The 23,973-nt window shown below is 41.8% G+C and overlaps 1 long non-coding RNA gene across 1 annotated transcript in view; it reads right to left on the reverse strand.

Moving 5' to 3' along the window:
• Nucleotides 1-1,255: 1,255 nt before the first annotated feature.
• The window catches only part of LOC131275947 (uncharacterized), a 33,243-nt gene continuing 10,525 nt past the window's right edge, over nucleotides 1,256-23,973 (reverse strand). Inside the window, exons 2-3 of the long non-coding RNA XR_009183413.2 lie at nucleotides 23,714-23,872; nucleotides 1,256-3,580 (exon numbers count right to left, since the gene is read on the reverse strand). This is a non-coding gene — a long non-coding RNA (uncharacterized lncRNA). The remainder of the gene's footprint in view (nucleotides 3,581-23,713; nucleotides 23,873-23,973) is intronic.

Here is a 23,973-nt window from a genome sequence, read left to right on the forward strand (position 1 = left end):
CTTTCCCTTCCCAGAACTTTGTAGTAGCCTGATCGCACCACACCAGTGATGGGAGCAGCTCCAGTCTCATTTTTAGCAGCATTTACCCATGTTTGCTCACTGACCAAGGTCCACAATTTATCAAGATTGACGGTTGGATAGAAGCTCGGGTTCCTCTTCAAGTGATAATGTGTCATACCAACCTTCCCAAAGTAACCTGGCCGATATTTGTCAAACTTGGTCCTGTGTTAGAACATACCGCCGGCATTACCCCAGCTTCTGGGTGCTTCTGGTGCTTGCCAATAGGGCCATGTCCGTGGCTCATATGGCCCCAGAGTTTGCAGGTCTTTCTCTGTCTGGATGGTATGTCAGCAGCCAGGACAAAGGAGTCGGTCACTTTTTAATAACAGATACCAAGCTTTTTTTATACGTTTGTTTAAAATCCATATTTAGTTGTCATATGGTGAACAGAACTTGAGAGCCTACCCAATAGCACTCCCCACTTCTTCCCTGATTACGAAGCAGAATCAGCAGGAAGAGGGATTAGGTGAAAAATGTATACACTGTAAACATAGTGTGTTTGGTCAAAGTCACTCTGCACTTGATCACTGGATACGAATTCATGGAATGGAGTGTGGATATGTGTAATTTTTAAAAAAGTTCTCCAGGTGAAATTATATCTTGATGAGTTCTACAAGGAAAAACAAAAAATTCAAATGTCTAGAGTGTCATGGAAAGAAGAGAATTTCAAGTAGGGATTGGTAAACAGGCTCAGATACACCAGAAAGTTCAAGGAGGATAAAGATGATGAAAAATTTTGGGGTTTGGCTTGAATGGTCCAAGTTATTACAAACTAAGAGCACTTTAATACAGGAATGGGATATAGAACTTGGGTTACGAGATGTTAAGAAGGGGAGTAGGCAGTGAAAAAGCAAAAAGTGCATATATATCAAATATTTAAGAATAATAACAATTTTTCAGAGTTAAAAAATAAAAAGACATTTTTCAGTTTTAAAATTTGAGAGGCAAGCAAAAGCAATCCTTGAATCTGAGTTGCAGGGAACCTCACCTAGTTGACTTCCTTCTGCTGCTTTACAAAGCCCTGTCATTCCATTTGTACTTAAAACTCCTCTTACGGGTGAGGCTTCCCGCTGTCTTTGGAGTAGCCAGCCATGTCTTTTCCAGGCTTTGAGTGAAAGTTCTTCCTTATCATAAGCTGAAAATGTCCTTCTTCAAAGTTTACTGATTGAAACAGAGGACAGTATTAGCTCTGATGGAAAGTCATCTAATACATTTATTTAATGACCTCCAACAGGAAATGATAAAAATGGTCTGGTTTGAAATTTTTTTGACACAAAACAATAAAAACAACACTGGACCAAGCACATTAAAAGGATTAAACATCTGAGGAATTAAGCAAGAAAAAGAAATAAAAAGCATTCACATTGGAAAGGAAGAATTAAAATTTTTCCCATCCTGAAAATTGCATGTTCCTATTTTTAGAAAATTCTGGAAAGTCTACACGAAGCTACTAGAACTAATGAACAAATTAAGCAAAGTGGCAGGGACAAGATCAACACAAAAAATCAGTGGTGTTGCTATACACTGGTAATGAACAATCTGAAAAGGAAGTCAAGAAATCGATTCCATTTACAATAGCAACTAAAATAATCAAATAACTAGAAATAATTCAAACCATGGATGTAAAAGATTTGTGTCTGGAAAACTATAAAACATTGCTGAAAGAAATTAAAGATGACCAAAATAAATGGAAGGACATGCTGTGTTCATGGATTGGAAGATTAAATATCGTTAAAATGCCAATTTTACCCAAAGCAATTTACAAATTCAATGCGATCTCAATCAAGTTTCCAACAGCGTTTTTTTCAGAAATGGAAAAGTCAGTCATCAAATTCATATGGAATACTGCTTCTAGGAATATGCTCAGAAGAACTGAAAGCAAGGGCACAACCAGATATTTGCACACCATTGTTCACTGTGGCATTATTCACAATTGCTAAAAGATGGAAACAACCCAAGTGTCCATTAACTGATGAATGGATAAACAAGACGTGGTATACTTATACGATATAATATTATTCAGCTGTAAGAAGAAATCAATGGGAAGCACATGACAAGGTAGAGAAACCTTGACGATATTATGTTGAGTGACATATGCCAGATACAAAATGATGAATATTGTATGGTCTCACTAATATGAACTAAATATAATGAGTAGACTTATGGAGTTGGATGTAAAGTGTGGATTGGTAGGAGATGGAATGTGGAATGAGAAAGGGGAGAAGATGATGGATGCATGTAGAATGTATAATAGGTCAAATGTATGTGGTAATGGTTGGACTTGATGGTAGCACATTACAATGAATGTAACAAACACTGTTGATTTATTAATGTAATTGTGGCTGAAACAAGTAATCCAGGAAATTAGTTGGAGGACAGCTGAAGGTTAATATTGGGAATGTATAGCAATGATTTTGGAAGTATATGAGGATTGTGGTTAATAATATAAATACAGGAATGTTCTTCTACAGGGTATTAATAATGTGGTGATACATGGGAAATATAGAACTAATGTAGTTTATGGACTATAGTTAACAACAATATTGTAATGTTTTTGTAGCTAAAGAAAATTGGTACTATATTAATTCTAAAGGTGAAAAAAGAATATGGGGTTTGATCTTATGAGATATAAAGATGATTACGCTTTTTTTTTCTTCTTCATTTTTTTCATTAATAAGGAGACCTTGACTATGTCATTTAACTACTCTGTGTTCTTCAGTGTATCTTTCTGAACTCTAGAGGAACAACCGAATTAGCAGCTAGAATTACATGAGATAAAAGTGCCTGAAAAGAACTTTTTAAGAGTAATATTTCCATAACTCATTCAGCTGTCTTTTTCTGTTCTTTTATTTTTGTGAATTTGAAATAGTTTTTAATAATAATAATAATTCATATGGAAGAGCAAGGAAACCCAAATAGCTAAAACCATCTTGAAAAAGAACAAAATTGGAAGACTTGCACTTCCTGATTTTAAAACTTATTTCAAAGCTACGGTAATCAAAACAGTGTGGTACTGGCACAAGGATGGGAATATAGCCCAATGGAATAGAATTGGGAATTGAGAAATAAACCCTCACATCTATGGCCAATGGATTTTTAAAAAGGTTTATTTCTCCCCACCCCGTGTTGTTTGTACTTGCTGTGTCTGTTTGTCTCCCTGTTTCTTTAGGAAGACTGGGAACTGAACCCAGTACCTCTGATGTAGGCGGGAAGTGCCTAATGGCTTGAGCTACCTCTGCTACCTGCTTTCCTGTGTCACTCATGTTTTTTCTTCTTGTGTCTCTTGTTGCGTCATCTTGTTGTATCATCTCGTTGCATCAGCTCACCATGCCTGCCTGTCATGCCAGCTTGCCGTCTTCTTTAGGAGGCACCAGGACCTGAAGCAGGGACCTCCCATCCAGGAGCCCAATTGTTTGAGCCACATCCGCTTCCCTCCAAGTGATTTTTTACAAGGGTGCCAAATCCACTAAATGGGGAAAGAGTAGTTTCTTCAACAAATGGTGCTGGGAAAACTGGATATCTACAATGTGAAAGAAAATAAATTCAAAATCAATCAAAGACCTAAATATAAGAACTAAAACTATAAAACTCTTAGAAGAAAACATAGGAGACTATCTTCAGGACCTGTATTAGGCAATGAATTCTTAGATTATACCGAAAATATGAGCAACAAAAGAAAATATAAATAGGACTTCATTAAAATGTGTAACTTTCATGTATGAAAGGACTTTATCAAGAAAGTGAAAAGATAACCTATAAAACAGGAGAAAATATTTGGAAACTGTATATCTGCCAAGGACTTAATATCCAGAATATATAAAGAACTCCTACAACTCAACAAGAAAAAGACAAATAACCCAACTAAAAATTTGCAAAGGACTTGAATAAACCTTTCTGCAAAAACGTATACAAATGGCCAATAAGTACATGAAAAGATGCTACACATCGTTAGTTATTAGGGAAATGCAAATTAAAATCACCATGAGGTACTCCTTCACACCCGTTAGAATGGCTATTTTTTAAAAAGGAAAATAATGTGTTGGTGAACCCTAGTACACTATTGGTGGGAATGTAAAATTGTGCAGCCTCTGTGGAAATCAGTTTGACAGTTCCTCATAAGTTTAGAATTACAATGTGACCCAACAATCCCACTTCTAGGTATATATTCAAAAGAATCGAAAGCAGGGAGTCAGACAAATATTTGCACACTGACATTTATAGCAGACTGTTTTAGTTTGTCAAAGGGCTGCTGATCCAAAGCACTAGAAACGTGTTGGCTTTTATAAAGAGTATTTATTTGGGGTGAAAGCTTACAGTTCCAAGGTCATGGAAAGTCCAACTCAAGGCACCGTAAGAGGTGCTTTCTCACCCAAGTCAGCTGCCATGTGTTGAAGCAAGATGGCAGAAAATCTTTGCCTGGTCTCTGCCTTCCCTTCTGGGCTGTACCATCACCCAGAACTCAGCTCAGGGCAACCAGACAGAGGGGTTGTCTCTTTCTGGGTCACCTATATCCGTCTCAGCTGTTCTGTTCTCTTTCTAAGTTCAACTGTAAGCTCTCAGGTCTATAGCTGGGCTGGTCTCCTCTTGAGCTGCTCCTTGGGCTCAGCCTTTCAGAGGCTTCATGCCGAAGCAATCCTCTCTCTCACATCGCAGAATCAAACATGCTGGCTCCCTTTTTCCTCTGTCTCTGTCTATGTGGGTCTGTTTATATCACACCCAGCAAGGGGCAGGTACTCAACCTGAGACACGCCTCACTGGCATAGTCCAATCAAACACCCTAAAGCGATCCTATCAAGTAATCTAATCAAAGGCCCTTCAGCTGAATTTAATGCAGTCAAAGGGTATCATGCCCAGAGAAATGGGTTAGTTTATAAACGTAATCTTTCTCTTTTGGGGGTTCACAAAATAATCTCAAATGGCCACAGGACCCCAGTCACAATAGCCAAAAAGTATAAACAACCCAAGTATCCATCAGCAGATGAGTGGATAAATAAAATCTATATACAGTGGAGTATTATTCAGCTGAATCAAGGAATGAAGTTCTGATATATGGATGAACTTTGAAGACATCATGTTGAGTAAAATAGGCCAGACACAAAAGGATAAATATTGTGTGGTCTCACTGATGTACATAATTGAAATATGCAAATTCAGAAATTAGAGTATAGGTTACCAGGGGCCAGAGGGGGAGTTAATGCTCAATTGGGGAAGCTACCTGGCTCAACTAATAGAGTGTCTGCCTACCACATGGGGGATCCAGGGTTCTATACCCAGGACCTGCTGACACGTGTGGTGAGCTGGGCCATGTGCAGTGCTGTCATGCTCAAGGAGTGCTGTGCCACGCATGGGCGCCCCCACGTAGGGGAACCCCACGCACAAGGAGTGTGCCCGGCAAGAGAGCAGCCCCACGTGAGAAAAAAAGCACAGCCCACCAGGACACCGCACACACGGAGAGCTGACGCAGCAAGATGAGGCAACAACCAAAAAAGAGATGCAGTTTCCCAGTGCCACCTGATAATACAGGGGGATGCAGAAGAACACACAGCGAATGGACACAGAGAGCAGACAATGGGGGCGGGGGGGGGGCGGCGGAAGGGGGAGAAATAAATAAATAAATAAAGTTCAGTTGGTACAGAGTTTCTGTTGGCAGTGATGGAAAAGTTTTGGTATTGGACGGTATTGGTAGTAGCACAACATTGTGAATCTAATTAACACCACTTTATCGTATATTTGAAAGTGGTTAAAATTGGAAAATTACTTTCAATATATGTTACCACAATAAAAATTTTAAAAAGAACAGTTTAAAACAGCACTGGACCGAACTTGAACTAATAGAGCAGTTTAAGAAATAATTGTTCTTCAAAAAAAAAGATTTTTGAAAGCTAGTCCTTTATTTTTAGGCTTTGCGAGGCCAATGTAAACTCCGAATTTAGCTCTGTGTTATTTAGTATGGCAACCACGCATCAGAAATTGGAGGAGGAGCTATATCAATTAGAAATTATTTTGGCTGAAAGCAACAGAATATCTAACTCAAAGTGTCCTAACCCACAGCGCTCATAACATGCCACGTAACAAAATGCAGTTTGCACCACCCCTCGGGTTCTGGGCAGAAGTTGGCTGTTCCCCGGGTCTTCTCCTGCAGGCCACAAGGTGGCGCAGCTGCTCTAAACATTACATCATCAGCCTGGCCAGGTCCCAAGCAGCAGGGAAGGAGCCTGGAGCAGAGGGGCTTTTCCTTTCTTCCCTTAGGACCCCGTAAGGAGGAAGAACCCCCAGCAACAACTTCTTGGACCAGACCTTGATCACATGCCCATCCCTAGACTGAAGAAAGGGAAATGCCATGGTTTACTTAGACCCTAAAGCTGGGCACTTGGTGGCCCAATCAAAATAGGGCTTTGTTTTCTTTCTTTCTTTCTTTTCTTTCTTTTCTTTCTTTCTTTCTTCCTTCCTTCCTTCCTTCCTTCCTTCCTTCCTTCCTTCCTTCCTTCCTTCCTTCCTTCCTTCCTTCCTTTCTTCCTTCCTTTCTTCCTTTCTTCCTTTCTTCCTTCCTTTCTTTCTTTCTTTCTTTCTTTCGAGGGAAATGGGGAATAGCTGTTGGGTGAGCCACCAATAGTGCCTGTTAGAGTAGTTTAGTTCAGGAGAAAGTACGCATGCTCAGTCCACCAGGCCCTCTCTCAAGGACAAGACAATGCTTTTTCAGAAACCAGTAAACAGGAAACGGACGTGGCTCAACCAGTCGGGCTCCTGTCTACCATATAGGAGGTCCAGGGTTTGATGCCCAGGGCCAGCTGGCCCATGCAGCGAGCTGGCCCACTCGGCGAGCCGGGATGTGGCCCCACGCAGGAGGGCCGCTGTGTGTGGGAATGCTGCCCAAGCGCAGGAAAAGCCACCCTGCACAGGAGTGGTGGCCGACAGTGAGAGCTGGCACAGCAAGATGATGCAACAAGAGACACAGAGGAGAGAAAATAAGAAGATGTAGCGGAACAGGGAGCTGAGGTGGTGCAGGAGAGTCATCGCCTCTCTCTCACTCCTGAAGGTCCCAGGATCGGCTCCCGGAGCCGCCTAATGAAAATACAAGCAGACACAGAACACACAGCAAGGGGACACAGAGAGCAGACAATGTGTGGAATGGGGGGAGAAATAAAAATAAATCTTAAAAAAAAGAAACCAGTAAGCTATTTTTTTCCTATGTTAATTTATTAATTCTCTGCCGTGACTAAGAAAACAATTCTTAGACTAAATTTCTTGCCATTAACGGCTTGATGTGATTGTACAGAAACTGACGGCAAAACTTTTTAAAAAAGTCACTCAGCTCCTCACCCAAACTTCGTGCTCTAACTCTCTCTTACTACTACCTGAGTTGTACGAATCACCTCCAATTTACATATTATAAAAGAGCCTTACATGGAAAAGAATAAATCATTTTCAAATAAGACATTCCATCTAGAATTGACAGGGGCTGATTCCCAGTACTGTCTTTTTATTTCTGACATGCTTTTAGATCAGAATAATCTGATATTTGCAATAATTCTCATGATAAAAAAAATTCTTCTCCAAGCTTATCTTTACGAAGCTTTTAGTTTGGAAGAATAAAGCAATTATTCTTTCCTTTTGAAACTGCATGCCAAGTCCTGAAACACTGACTTCTTTAATTTAAAATATTAATGTCAAGTGATGGGTATAAACATTTCCTATTTTCCACCCTCTTTCTTTCAGTGTGCCTTTCTTGTTTTTGGCAGATCATCATTCCTACTGGATTTCCATTGCACATCAATTAACTCAGCCTACAGCTGCTCACTGACAGCTGTTCTCTTCACTGCCCATCATGCAGCCACCCCTTTTTTGGTAACTGTACTCCACTTCCCATCTGTGGAAATCCCAGCCTCCTCAGCGGGGCTGCTTTGGCTGGGGCTTTACCCCTGGCTTGAGGCACAAGACTTGTGACCTCCATCAATCCAAAAATTTCATTCCCCTGGCCAGACTAATTGATGAATAGAAGTCTCATTCAGAGCCCAAGAGAATTAGTGATACTTTTGCTCCAACTTCTGGGAGAGAGATTGTTTCTCTGTCCTGCTGGGTTTTTCCCAAGAGAGAATGTGAACCACAGAGTTGCTGCGGCCTCAAGTGGGAACCAGTCTGAGAATGGAGTTGTAGAGAGAGATAGAGAGATGGAGGGGAGAGAAAGACTCTGATGCTATCATTTCTTCCTTTAAGCCAAGATAGCAGCCAGCCCTTTTACTGAACTTTTCAGTTACATAGTCGAGTAATTTCATGTTTTAAGTCAGTGCTTGGGTCAGATTTTCTCTTGCTTGCTACCAAAGAGTTCTTATGTGGAAGCTCAGAATCCTTCACGACCAAGAAACATTCTCAGACACTGAAAATGTTATAAAAATTAATATTGAAAATACTTATTAGGGAGTAAATGCACTTATCGCTAATTTTGTCCAATATTTTTACGGTCTTTTTTTCAAATAATATTGTCTACTCATCCTATAATACAAAATAGAAGAGTTTTAATTAGTTCTCTTGACATTATGTACGTAATGTACTCTAATCATTATCATAGCAATATGCTTTGAGGCTGTGTATTAGTTTCCTTTTAAAATCTAGGTTGTTTCTTATTATCATGGACTAAAGTAGTCCTGAAGATATTTAGAAATGTCTATTACTGGTATATGTAAGAGTATCATTTATATAAGTTCTATCTTAGCCTTTGAGCTTGGACTTTTCTGGCTCTTTCTTGTACTCACACTGTACCCTCCTGGAAAACAGGCACACAGCTACCCGGCTGCACACACCAGGAGCTCTGTGCTTGCTGAAGGGCCCTTTGTGCCTGGAAAAGATCACTGGGAGATAACCTGCTTAATTCAGAAAAACTTCCCTCCTAAGCCAAGGCCTCTGGGCTTGCCCATGGTACCCTCTGCCTGCTTTCCACCACAGGTGTCCACAGCCTGTCAAAGGCTGAGAAACCTTTTGAGATTGATCGCAGTGACGTCATTGTAAGACAGGTGGCCAGCCTAACCGTTCACCTACCTGGAGAGTTCCCTGGAAACAGAGCCAGGTTATTTGCATGCACTAATGAAACTGTACGACCAACTCTGCTCTATGATGGTAAAGGATGCATTAATTATGCTAAACAAAGGTTATTTTCATAAATTAGGCCTGTTGTATATTGTGTTAGTAGTACTATATCAGGAAATCTGGAGTTTTGATTATTTTGTTTTTAAATTTTTATTGTGGTAACATATATAACATAAAATTTCCCATTTTTACTACTTTCAAGCATACAGTTCAGTGGTATTAATTGCATTCAAAATGTTGTACTACCATCACCCCCTCACACCTGCCCCTGGAAAACTGTACTCTACTTTTTGTCCCTATGAATTTGCATATTCTAGTTATTTCATATAAGTGGAATCGTACAATATTTTCCCTTTTGTGTCTAGATGATGTCACTTGGCATGGTGTCATCAAGGTTCACCCATATTGTAGTATGCATCAGGGCATCATTCCTTTTAATGGCTAAATAATATTCCATTCTCTCAGTTACCCAGGCCGCCCAAGCAACTACCATGAAACCATGCTCATGGTTTGAGACCAGGAAAAAATCTAAGTCAGGTTGTCATCAAGGTCATGCTTTCTTTCTGAAGATTGTGATGTTGTGGGGCTGGCTGCTAGCAGTCCTTGGGTCCTCTGCCACGTGGCAAAGTACATGGTAGCATCCGCTGGTCTCTCCTCTTCCGGGTTTCATTGGTTTCGGCTTCTTACTTCTGTGCTTTCTCTCTGTCTGTCTGAATTTCATTCTTTCAGAAAGGGTTTCAGTAATAGAATTAAGACCCATTCTGATTGAGGTAGGACACACCTTAACTCAAGTAGCCTCATCAAAAGGCCCTTCTTACAATAATAGTTCACACCACAGGAATGGATTAGATTTAAGGACAAGTTTTTCTGTTGTAGGTATAGCTTCAAACCAATATATGCATATGATTTTATGCATATTTAAGCAAATGCATATAAGCATCCTTTTTACTCAAATGGTGCAATGCTATATGTACAACTCTGTACCTTGCTCTTCTCACTCAAGGTATCTTGGAGCTACTTCCATTTTGGTTCATAAGGAGTGTATTAGTCAGCCAAAGATGTGCTGATGTAAAATACCAGAAATTGGTTAGTTTTTATAAAGGGTATTTATTTGGGGTAGGAGCCTACAGATACCAGGCCATAAAGTATAAGTTTCTTCCTTCACCAAAGTCTATTTTCACTTGTTGGAGCAAGATGGTTGCTGACGTCTGTGAGGGTTCAGGCTTCCTGGGTTCCTCCCTCCCGAGGTCCTGCTTCTCTCTGGGTTCAAGGTTCCTCTCTTCCTGGGGCTGGCTTCTCTTTCCTCTGTGAGCTGACTTCCTGGTGCTCCAGCTTAATCTTCAGCATCAAACTCCAACATCAAAACTCCAACATCAGAAAACCCTCAACTCTGTTCTTTGCTCAATGCCCTGATCATACCTCAGTCATGCCCAGGTATCAATCAGATTACAAACATAATCCAATATCTATTTTTGGAATTCATAACCATATCAAACTGCTACAAGGAGCTTCTTCATTCTTTTTTATAGCCTCTAAGTAGTCCATTATTTCATAGTGCCGTGATTTCACTAATGTCCTATTGATGGGCATTTAGGTTGTTTCCAATCTTTGGTTCTTTCAAACAGTGCTATGGTGAATGGCCTTATGCATACATCAGTCTGCACTTGGGTGAGTTTATCTTTGGAATACATTTCTAGAAGTGAAGTTTTTGGGTCAATGGTATGTGTGTTTGTGATTTTCCCCATGTTTTAAGGTTTTGTTATCCTTGAAAAAGTAATACAATTCCATAGTTAACAAAAAGTCCAAGCAATATGAAAGTAAATATGGTGAAAGGTAAATCTCCCTTCACCTTCTGGCTGCCAGGCCCCTTCCCCAGAGGTGGCAATGGTTTGTTTGTAGGCTTCTGAGGTAATAGGCATCTATAGACCTATATTTGTGGATAGGTGTGCGTCACTATTTGTCTTTGCTTAAAAGGAATATACTATAAATGCCATTTGTGCCCTGGTTATTTTACTTAATTATATCTTAGGGTTTGCATACCAAGAGATATAGGTCAGCCTTGTTCTCTTTAAGGGCAATATGAAATTTATTTTGAGGAGACTAATATTTAGTTTTTTCTCATTTAAAAATATTAGGATATAATTTATATCCAGTAAAATTTACCCTTGGCAGTATATGGTTCTGCAAGTTTTGACAAGTACATCCACTGGTAAAATTTTTATAGATATTGTCAAATTGCCCTCTTCAAAAGTTGTACCAATTTACACTCACACCAGCAATGGATAAGTTCCTGCTTTCCTACAGCACTGCTAATCAGACGTGTCATCAAACTGTTTGATCTTTACAAATCAGGTAGGTGAAAGTGCTTTTGTAGTATCACTTCAAGTTTCATTTCTCTTGTTATGACTATGCTGAGCATCTTTTCATTTGTATAAGATTTATTTATGTTTCTTTTTGTGGGAACCAGTCAGAATTTTGGCAGATGGCCCATTTTCCTGTTGTGGGGTTGTTCTTCTTGTTGATTTGTAGAGTCTCTTGATATATTAGGAAATTAGCCTTTGCCTATGATCTGAAATGCAAATATGTGGGGAATGAAATGTTTATAGAAATTTCAAATAATAACTGTACCTTCACCACAAATATATAAGCCTTCCTCAAACACTGGGAAAATATTGCATATGTGAAAAACCTAAACTTCCAAAATGAGGTTTTGGCTTAGATGATTGTCATTACAAAAGGGACAGACATTATTATCTTGAAATAGAAAGAAAATACACAGTTCTGGGCAATTGGCTCTATTGTCTTTGAATAAGCTATAATTATTATAAGGTAATTTTTAAAATTACATATAATATAGCTGACCTTGGTCTCTGAATATCCACAAGTTCATTGCAGGCACAGGAAAAGATGAAACATCATTTTTAGGTGACTTCTACCATAAATTTCCAAGATTATTCATCACACTAAAATAAAGAATAAGCTCGCAGTTTTTGTGACCTATTTCCAAATTCCACAAATAATGTTCAACAGAGATTCCTCTATATCAGGATGTAAAGGAGAAGAGTCAGGACTTAAGAAAAGAAAATATCTTATTTTATATGACATGAAGAAATAAAATGTGCCATTTGGCTCAAAATATAGCAGGCTACAGGTTATGTACTAAAACTGGGACACAAAAACTTGATTTATTAGGATAAATAAATTTATAGAATGCTTAAGAGAGAAGCTCTAGGAGGAGGGCAGTGGAAGGAGAAAGAGAAGAAGGAGTCAGTACCCCTTCTTACATGTGAAATCACAAACCTAAGGGGAGGATTAAGTCATCAATGACATGCTTGAATCAGTGAACAATAGTCATCAGCTTTGATGTTAAGTTGTGAATTGTTGATATTAAACATTTCGTATACTGCATCATTTTGTATGACTTTCTTCAGGTGCAGATAGTTGATAGAAATCTTACATGTTTGTCGCCTTTTTATTCTTTCTCTGATGTCTACACAAATATCAATCTCTACACTTGATACATGTTAATAGACTTCCATGTTTGTTAATGATATAATAGAATGGAAAGTAAAGAAAATATTCTCACGCAAAAGGCAGGTCTTTGAATTTACTCTTGCTTAACTAATCCTTTGTGCAACTGGCTCATGGAACAAGCAGATGTGTGCTTTGTCATTATGGAAGGAACTTTATTTTTAACCTCCTTTTCTCCCATGAAACGTGTTCAGTGGGGAAAGCCCTTGCCTTGCCCTCTGCATGAAAACTCAAGCACTTCTTTCAGGTCTCTGGTCACCCTCAGGCAATAACAAACCCTGGCAGTGGCTTTAAGTCACAGACACAGCCTCAGCCTACTAATAAAGTGGCGTTGCTAATAAAGCAGTGCCCTTCCTTCAGCTGGGGCCTGTCTCAGGTGAGAATATGTGATCCAGGAAGGGGGAGGGATAAACTGCTGCTCCTTTGCTTACTCCACCTCCCCACCCCTACCTAGAAGCCATCTAGCCTGGTAGGAAGGCGAGAAGAGAGGGGCAAGAAAGTGGCCAACCTGGATGGGACTAAATGGCTTCACTCTCTCTGGGCCTACCAAGAGTCTGCCCCAGACTCTTATGGGCAGTTCGCTACGTTCTTCGTAAGTTCTTCTCCTGGGCCTTTTGGAGACCAGTCCTTTGACCTGAGACGTGCCCTTTCTCCTGTGCCTGCCCTGCTCTCCCCATTGCCATCTGTTTCTGGCAGGATTCTTCATTCTTATGTCCCCTCATTCCAGCAAGCTGCCCTGCCGGACAGGATCCATCGTTGCCCTGTGGACAACAGCCCTGGGATTTGTGTTCTGACTTGGTGGGGTGGCCCCGTTTCCCAGGCGCAGCCTCCTCTCTGCTGCCCTTGTCCCCTAAGCTTTTTCCCATAATGACAAGAAACCTCCAAGGGGCACATGTAGACTTCTCTAAAGGCCCCTGCTGAAGCCTCCCTGTCCATTTGAGGAGGAGGTTTCAGAGCTCAGCTCACTCCAGGGAAATCCTCCTCTCAACACTGTAGGACCTAAATCTGGGTCCCTTGTAGGTGTTCTTGGCACCTTCTTTGAAATTTCCACACAGTGGCCTCACACTGCCCTTTGGAATCTAGAATCTCACGTGAAGGTGAGTCAGAACCTCCCAAAGAAACCTCCCGCCATGTTTGTTTTCTTGGTTTTCTTTGGAGGGAATTCCTTCTACTTTGGAATTAATTCTAGAGAAACTTCCCCCTGCCAGAGGGCCTCCCTTGGATGATGGCCTTCTTTATCATCCCCTGTCCTTGGGAGACCCCCCAGCTTTCTTTATTACTATGTATTTAATTTACATACTTTTGACTAGGTAATATATGCAAATAGTACAAAATTTAAAAGGCTCAAAAGGGAATAAAATGAAAATCAGTTTCCTCTTAGTCCCTATCAAATGGATTCCTCGTCCCTTTCTCTAAAGATAATAACCATTGTGAGTTCTGAGGCATATTTCCAGAAGTATCTATGCAGATACAAGCATTTATGTTCATGAAGCCTTTTATTTATAAAGGTACCCTAGAACATACTTTTCTATATCCTGCTCTTTTCTCTTAATATGTCTTGGAGATAATTCCGTATTATCGCATTTAAAGCTGCCTCTTTCTTTGTAACCGCTGCGTTAAGCTGAGTTCCCTGTTTTTAAACATTCAGGTTTATCTTCATTGATGGATCAAAACAATCTTTTCAGGTAGTGGTTTGAAAGTGAGCTCAGGAGCCAGACTGTCTGTACTCTTATTTCAGTTTGACCACTTACTTGCTGTGTGACCTGAGACATGCTCCTTAACCTTTCCCATGCCTCAGTTTCCTCATCTTTACAAGGGGGATAATAATACTATTGACCTTTTGCAGTTGTAAGAATTAAATAAATACATAATGTTATAAGCTCTTTAGCTTATAACATTGCTTAGCACACACTGAGCACCCAGTATATGTTAACATTTCCTGTTTTGGGATTGAAATGCTCCATTTCCTCTTGCCCGTCCTAAGATGCATGTGGATTTATAGAAGAAGGGAACTTATTGCTTCCTTAGTGGTGGAGTTAGGGGAAGGAACCCCTGGCTTTGTGCTTCAGGTATGCCACCTGGCATCTGCTGACCTCAAGGCTACCTGGATATACTCTGCCTCATTGTTTTTCACAGCTGAAGGCTGTGTGCCTGTGGCTTGTGAGTGGTCCACTCAGCTCGGTGGGGCAAGGGAATCTCCTGGCTTTCAGCTTTGCTGTGGTTCCTGCTGGCCCTATAGCCCGTCTACGGTCTGGCTGCTTCTTGAGTTTAGCCTAGCCCCAGCTGTTTGCTTGGTATTCTCTCAGGGCAAAGCCTTACTCTTCCCAGTCTGGTGATCCCCTTGGACGAGTTTCATGCTCAACTTTTGCCTAGAGTCATAAACAAGAAGCTGGCAGAGTAGCCTTCTTCTTTGTCCTCTCTCATCGAATGAATGCACTGCTCCAAATTCTCTATCCTCTTTTGGTTGGCTAAAATCCATCCTCTGGCACTTCCCTCCAGAAAGGAAGCTGCATTCCTTGATTTTGGCATTGTGAAGATATTCATTTATAGCATTTATATTTAAATGAGAGTTGGACCAAGTATGAAATTCTTGGATCACATTTTTTCTATATCAGGAATACTGTCTTGTTTTCTATCATTGAATGGTATTGTGTAAAAACCTAAAGCCAGTCTGAAACTTCTAATTTTCTGGGTGACTTGATGATTTTGTATGAATACCCAAAGTATTTTTTTTCTCTTTTTATTGAAGTCCAGTAGCTTTATTGGGACATGTCTTCTTGTTGACAATTCGAAATGTTCATTTTCAATTCATTTGGCTCACTTTTCTCAAGCCTTTCCCCTGTTTTCTTTACTAGGTTTTCAGCACTGTTCATCATCTGTTTCTTTCCTGTTCCTATTGTTATCATTAGCTCTATGATGCTAAATTTCTTTTTCTTCGTCTTCCTTCTTGAATTCTTCCAAATAATTTTAAAAATTAATTTTATGCATTATTTCATCCATGAATGCATCATATATACAGTAAATAAGTTCTAATCAAATAAATATGTGACTGTTAACTTTCAGGTTAAAAGTTTGCCTAATCAAAGGGCTCTGCTCCCAGCTCCACCCCTTGAAGCTTTGAACAATCAACGGGAACTGTCCGAAACGTCTTTCTCAGAGCCCCAGAAAACAGCTAAAGAACTGCAGTAACAGGACAAGCACTGAATCAAGAAAAATGGCTACTTAAAAATAATAGGTCCCCTGCTAGCCCCTCCCCCACCCCCTTCCGAAGGCACAGGCCACGCCCCACTGCGGATCCCTGGTCTCGCTTCCCGAGGGAGTAGAGGAATGCTTGAGCTCACAGTGGGGGCGTGTGTGTCTGGCCCATCCTAGCATTTGCCCTGTGTGTAGAAGGCGACTTGGCGGCTGAGAGTCTAGGTCTGATTCTCCTCATTGATGGCTTCTAATGCTTTAATCCTCTCCTTTACCCGGGTCATTGCTTCCAGGGTTTTTGTATGTTTCATAATCTTTTGTTGAAATCTGGACATTTTGATATTTTCATGTGTTATTGCTGGAATTTAGACTTTGAGGTGTCTGTTCCTTAAGCTTATATCCAGCTAGTGTTATGACAGCTTTCCTTGAATTCCAGGAGTAAAAACAAACACAAAAAAAGCAGGTGGAAAGAAAGAAAACACTTTTCCCAGTCTTTGCAGATTGACATGTGCAAGGGGCCTGCTTCAGAGCTCATCCATGCAAAGAATTCAGAGAACAGCTCCAGGCTAAAGCATGGAGGCCTCCTGGGTCCTTTCTGCTCCTGTGTCTTGTCTTGGGCATGCACGTGTGGTCCTAGGAATTCCCCTGTTCACACGCTTACGAACGAACCCTCTACCCTAGGAAACCGTTTCCTCATGGTCCCGGGCACGTCACTGTATGCCCTACATTCAGCAATCACTTGTCACAGGCACAAAACCTGCCTCCTCTCCCACGGCATTCTAGAGGAAAGCTCGCTGACTTCCTTCTACATGCCGTGCGAGTTCTGGGGCGGCAGCTCCCCCAGGCCACCACCAGGCCATTTGGGCCTGACGTACATGCTCCTGGTATGTGTGTGAGGGTATCGCTGGTCCCTCTAGAACCAGAATCAGGGATCCACTCTGGATGCATGGGCTGGCTCTGTGCCAAACTGTCAGTGCACCAGGAGATCGCACTGCTTCTAAGCAGCCTCTTCCTTTCTTAAGCTCTTGTCCTGTTACTGCAGTCCTTTAACTGTTTTCTGGAGCTTTGAGAAAGATATTTCTGGTTGTTCAAAGCTCCTGTATATGGAGGGAGCCCTGAATCATTTCATTCCATCATCCTAATTGGGGTTGGACCATTTTTCTTTTTTCCTACAATAGAGATGTGTTTGTATGTTACAGAGTATAGCTTTGAAGTCAAATGACCAGATCTGAATCTGGCTCTAGCAATTAACTTTGTGGGTTCTGGCAAATTTATGCCAAAGTGAATTTCAATCTGCTCTTCTGTAACATGAGGTTAATAATAAAACCTATTTCATATGAAATAGTGTCATTGGGAGCGAGTAAATGAAATTCGGCTCTTAACACAGTGAATGGCACGTAGTAAGATTTCAATATATATTAGCCATTAATATTCACATTTTATCATAAATGTTATAACAGCAACTTCATTGTTGATTTTCACTTTAACTTTCCAGATTGTAGTACTATTCATTCATTCTGGGCTTCTTGTTACTCATTTGTTTGTTGCTGTTGTTGGTTTGTGGTTACTTTTTTTTTTTTTTAAGACTTATTTATGCAGAACAGATGTAGCTCGACAAATTGGGGTCCCGTCTACCATATAGGAGGTCCAGGGTTCGATGCCCAGGGCCTGCTGGTGAGGGCAAGCTGGCGCATGCAGAGTGGCGGCCCATGCTGGAATGCTGCCCTGTGCAGGAGTGCCCCCCTGCATGGGAAATCCACCCCACGCAGGATACCAGCCAATGCTGAGAGGTGGTGCAGCAAGATGACACAACAAGAGACACAGAGGAGAGAAAATAAGAAGACACAGCAGAACAGAGAGCTGAGGTGGCTCAAGAGAGTAATTGCCTCTCTCCCACTCCGGAAGGTCCTAGGATTGGTTCCCGGAGCCACCTAATGAGAATACAAACAGACACAGAAGAACACACAGAAAATGGACACAGAGCAGACAATGGGGCGAATGGGGGGGGGGGGGGAGGAACAAATAAAATAAATTAAAAAGAAAAAATAAGATTGATTTATTTCTCCCCCCCAAACTTGTTGTCTGCTCTCTGTGTCCATTTGCTGTGCCTTCTTCTGTGTCTGCTTGTTTTCTGTTTAGGTGGCGCTGGGAACCGATCCTAGGACCTTCCGGAGTGGAAGAGAGGCATTCAGTCTCTTGGGCAACTTCAGCTCCCTGGTCTGCCACATCTCTTATTGTCTCTCTTCTGTGTCTTTTTTTGTTGCAACATCTTACTGTGTCAGCTTTTCGCAAGGACTAGCACTCCTGCATGGGCCAGCATTCCGCTCGGGCCAGTTTGTCGCATGGGCCAGCACTCCTGCATGGGCCAGCATTCCGCTTGGGCCAGCTGTCCACATGAGCTGCCACATGGTCCAGCTTGCCTTCACTAAGAGGCCCCAGGAATTGAACCCTGGACCTTCCATATGGTAGATGGGAGCCCAATTGCTTGATCCATATCTACTTCCCTGTTTGTGGTTACTTTTTAAAAGTTCATTAAGCTAGACATTTAAGCATTTATGTAAATTCTACCTCAAAGAAAATATATGTTTAAATGCCAAGTCATTTTTTATCTCCTTTGATTGTGTTGTAATTTCTTCCTTGAGCTCTTATATCTCTGCTTTGAGTTCTTGTTATACAGAGATTAATTTTTCTTGAGTTCCTAGAGTTCATGAAGATTTATTTGGTCATGATTTTCACCAACTTTGTGGCAAGATTTTTCTGGCATATGTTCTTTATCTGCCAATCATTTTCCATATTGATCTTCTCTTTTTTCTGCTCTATCTTTTTTGTAACGGGGTGCGCTGTTTCCCTTTTGGATATTTCTCACCTCTGAATGTGGGCGCTTCTTGGGCAGGGCTGACATCGCACATTTCTAAGAGACCGCATTCAAGTTGTATTCTCTCCAGAGGGCGCCATTCCTATGGAATACAACGTGGATAGTCTCTCCTGGAGACCCTGCTGCCCAGACAACCTATTTGTGGAAATACTTGTGGGCAAGTTACCAGAGTCGTGTGCCAAACCTCTCCCTGAGCCCCAGGATCCCAGCAGGGATTTGTATGTGTGCTTGTGTGAGCTGGTCTAGCCTCCCCTCCTCTTCACAGGCAAAGGTCAACAACTGCAAGGCTGCTTATTTTTCACAGCTGCTCCTCCACCCTGCACCACAGTGCCAAGACGGTGAGTCTGCAGGATCCTTCCCTCGCCCTGCTACCCCTGCCCTTCCGCGGTCTCAAATGGGGTCCAAGGAAGCTCCGACCGCCGGCCTGCACAGAGCGTTGTTCTAAGCGAGGTCTTGTTGCTTTTGCACCTCAGAGAGCTCACCTCGTTTGAGCTTTCTGAGTCCTTCCAGCTCTGCCTATGATATGCAATTTCCAGCTCTCCAGCTGGATGTCCTTTCTTACCCTGGTTGGATGATCACCACCCACAGGAGGCAACTGCCTGCCTGCCTTCGTATAGGTTAATGTTCAGAGTAGGGGGGCTTAGTTTTTCCATCAAAAATGGTGTTTCTTATTCTCTTTGTTGTTTTCAGGTGATTTAAAAATCTTTTCCTCTCACAAACAGTGCTGCAATTGTACAAACCTCTGTTTGCATGTATGTGAGTGTATCTGGAGAATATATCCCTAGAATTGGAATGCTGATGAAAGGGTATGTGGAGAAAAAAAAGGTGTCTGTACATTTATCGTTTAAACAGATATTACCAAGTTGCCCTTCCTAGAAGTTGTACCATTTTACACTCCCCTTAGATGATATGTCCCTTTTCCCAGACCCTTGTCAACACCATGGATTATTACACATTTTGGTCTTTTCCTTGGCCCATTTTCCTTTTGGATGTTGGTCTTTATTTTTATTTGCAGAGACTCTTTGTATTTAGGAAATCAACCCTTTGTGATAAGAGTTGCAAGTATTTTTCCCAGTGGTCATCTGTCTTTTGACTTTGGTTATAGTAGTTTTTGCTCTATTGATTTTTTTTTTTTAAATATGCATGAAGTTGCAGTATATGGACCCTTTAATGACGCCAGGATTTATTTATTTTTTACATTCTGAGAAACACTCTTTACTCTCATGCAATGTGAGACCCTTTGTGGTTGCCACTGTGGTGGAACAGGGCTCAGAAGGAACTCCTCCACATCAGGTTCTATTAGAATGTACACGTCAGGGGTCATCGAGAAGATGGTGTGGGTTCGAGTTCCCATAGAAGGGTCCTTCCTCCTCCCCCAAGCTCTTCCTTTTTATAGGGCACACACGAAAACAGTCTTGTCTAAGGGGAGAATCAGATTCCTGGGCTCCAAGAAAACTAGCCTTAGTTTTTAGGATTATGACTCCTTGTAAGAATTATCTAGAAAAGTCAGCCGTCCACAGCTTGGGAACTCTGGGGCCAGAGGGAAGTTGTATAATAAAAATTGAGGATGGGAAGCGGATGTGGCTCAATGGATAGAGCGTCCACCTACCATATGGAGGGTCCAGGGTTCAATATCCAGGGCCTCCTGACTCGTGTGGTGAGCTGGCCCACGCGCGGCACTGCTGCACGCAAGGAGTGCCGCGCCACACAGGGGTGTCCCCCACGTAGGGGAGCCCCACGCGCAAGGAGCACACCCCGCATTGAGCCGCCCTGCATGAATAAAGCTCAGCCCGCCCAGGAGTGGTGCCGTACATGGAGAGCTGACGCAGCAAGATGACACAACAAAAAGAGACGCAGATTCCCGGCCGCGCCGAGAATACAAGCAGACACAGAAGAACACACAGCGAATGGACACAGAGAGCAGACAACAGGGGTGTGGGAGGGAAGGCGAGAGAAATAAATAAAAATAAATCTTAAAAAAAAAAAAGGAGGATGAATAGGCTGGTTTCCAAACCTTTTATAGCCAAGTGGTCAAAAAGTTTCATTTAAAGTTGGTAAATCAGATAACAGAGGTATAAATATCCTTAACAGCACAAAGGAAAACCCTAAAATGGATACTAGAATCCATTAAAATTGGGTCAGCGTTCTCGGTTTCAACAATCCAATCCATTACTACCGAGTTCAGGCAGAAAGGGAGTTATTAGGTAGCTCCTATAATCATCGGAAGTGCTGGAAGAACAGGCTCTCAGCTGAGCTTACAGTGACAACAGCCAGAGCCACGCAGGAGAACTGGCCTGGTGAGATAGCTGCTGCTACTGCGAGCTTCGGCCATGCCCAGGAGGGGGCCTCCTCTAAACTGTTGAGACGCTGTCACCAGCTGCAGAAACGTCCTCTCCCTGCACAGAGCCCTCTTCCTCCAGATAGCTGCATGGGTCCCATCATGTGACAATTCCCAGTTGGCTGCCCCTGCCCTTGGTCTCAGCCCTGGCCCCCAGTTGGATGCTCCTTTAAGCCTGAATGCAATTCAGTTTGGCCTCAGGCATTGCCCAGCCCTGCTGGGTGGGAGCTTCTGTGCCCACTTCAAGTGGCCACAAGGAAGAAGCCAGTTGGAAGGGGGAAAGCCTGAAAGGTGAGAGCTCGTCCAAAGGTACAGACATGACCCATCCAGGCAAGGCAGTCATGGCTTACCCCGATGGGATCCTCTGGACCCCCCTCCTGTCCACATCCCCTGAGCCACCCCCATGTGAGGCAGTCAAATCCGGCTGGCGGCATGCTATACGCCAGGGATATGACAATGAAACAAGAAGGAGGCCAGAAATGCCCCTACCTCCTGCAAGAGCAGTGAAATGAAGCATGTGACTGAAGGTCAGAAACTGGTGTGGGGCCAGACAGAGAACAAGACGGACAAAGCAAGTGAGATTTTTATCCTGCAGGGAAAGCTGAGTATTTATGGCAGGAGAACCCAGGATTACAGAGGAAAAAGTTAATTTAGAAGCTGTGATCACAGGGCAGGGTTTTTAGGAAAGGGGTTCTGGGATGCTAAATTGTGCTGTTCAATATGATAACCCCTAGCCACTGTCGAGCCCTTGAAATGTGACTAGTCCAATGTCAAAATAATATTTTGAATGTATTGGGTTAATCTTTTCTTTTTAAGATTTATTTATTTATCACCCCCCCACACCCCCGCCGAAACCCTTGTTTGCACTCACTGCCTGCTCTCTTTTTCTGTTTGTTGTGTGCACTCTGTCTGCTCGTCTTCTTTTAGGAGGCACCAAGAACTGAACCCAGGACCTCCCATGTGGGAGGGAAGCACTCAATCACTTGAGCCACATCTGCTCCCTGCTTGTTGTGTCTCTCATTGGTTCTCCTCGTTGCATCATCTTGTTGAGATATCTGGTTCAATCATCTCATTGAGCCATCTCGTTGCATCATCTCATTGCACCAGTGTTTGCATCAGCTCATTTTCTTTAAGAAGCACCAGGAACCAAACCTGGGACCACACATGTGGGAGGCAGGAGCCCAACTGCTTGAGCCACATCCACTTCCCTAGGTTAATCTTTTTATCTTTTTTTTTCTTTTTCAAGGTACTGGGAATTGAACCCAGTACCTCATACATAGGAAGCAGGCACTCAACCACTGAGCTATACCCACTCCCCTATTCTTACCTTTTTAATGTGCTTTTAGAGGATTTAAAATTACATATGTGGTTCATATTATATTTCCATTAGAGCTGAGTTAGACACTCAAAAAAAAAGAAGATCAATGGAACAGAAAGCTTTTCATCTCTCCCTCTTTATAGCCCTTTCCTACCTTATTCTCTCTTTTTAGAACTAATTTAAGAAGCAGAAGAGGTCTTTTCCCTGTGTCATTCCTCATTTCATATCACTCTTACGTTGGACTCCAGCTACCTTTTGTGAACAGGCTTCTGGGCAGAAATGCATGCATAGTTGTTGTTTTTTTTAATTATTATTTTTAAAATACTTTCAAACTTACAGAAACAAAACAAATCCCATACAGAAAACTCCAACATACCCCTGTCCTTCAAGATGCCCAGATTGCGCAGCCACATTTACTCCACCTAGCCACCCAGGCCTCGCGGCCCATTTCTCTAGATAGCCGCCTACATGTCTGTCCAGCAGTGTGCTTCCCGAGCCCTTGAGTGTAGGGCATGCATCATGCTCCTTACACACTTAACCCTGCCACGCACATTTCCTAAAAAGGATGTGCACTCATACGACCACCTTAAGTGCCGTTACCAAGGTCAAGAAATTTAACATTGATATAAATCTTGGAGTCTGCATTCCAATTTTTCATATACCTCAGTGGTGTCCTTTTGAGACTTTTCTCCTGCTTTATCAGACCCTGTCCAGGATCACGTGTTGCATTTCATTATCTTTGTCTCTTTACTTTCTCTCTTCTTCTAAATTGTGGGAACATATATACAACAAACTTTCCCATCTCAGTTGTTCCCTAGCATACCATTTAGTGGGATTAATCGCATTCACAACATTGCAGAACACTCACCACCCTCCATTTTCATTACCCAAACTTTCCCACCCCCTGAACAGACACTCTACACCCATTATGCCTCAACTCCCTGTTTTCCCTGTTCCCTTCTCCCCAGTCCCTGGCAAACTGAACTCTAACTTCTGCTGTTATGAGCTTGCATATTCCCTGATATTTTTTGGTAGTTACCATGGGGCTTAAATGTAACATCCTATATCTATAACAATCTCATTTGAGTTGTTGTCAACTTAATTCCAACGGTTTCACAAACTATATTCTTATACGCCTCTATCCTCCCAACTTTATGTAATTCTTGTCACAAATTCCATATTTATACATTATAGTCTAAAACTATTGGGTTATCATTACACTTAATGCATTTGCTTTTTAGATCTTGTAGAAAGTAAAAAGTGGGGTTCAATCCAAAATTAAAATAGTCCTGGCATTTTTATTTAGCCATGTCATTACCCTGATTGGAGATCTTTGTTCCTTAGCGCAGCTTTGATGTATTGTCCAGTGTTCTTTCCTTTCAAACTGCAGAATTCTCTTTAGCATCTCTTGTAGGGCTGGTCTAATAGTGAAAAACTCCCTCAGCTTTTGTTTATCTTCAAACAAACAGGATCCTTCCTGCATTTTAAAAAAAATTTATTTTTGTTAGAGAAGTTGTGAACTTACAAAACAATCGGATAGAATTCCTAATCATCCCTCCACCAACACCTTACATTGTT

This window comes from Dasypus novemcinctus, chromosome 25, assembly GCF_030445035.2.
Source record: "Dasypus novemcinctus isolate mDasNov1 chromosome 25, mDasNov1.1.hap2, whole genome shotgun sequence".
Classification (NCBI taxonomy): Eukaryota; Metazoa; Chordata; class Mammalia; order Cingulata; family Dasypodidae; genus Dasypus; species Dasypus novemcinctus.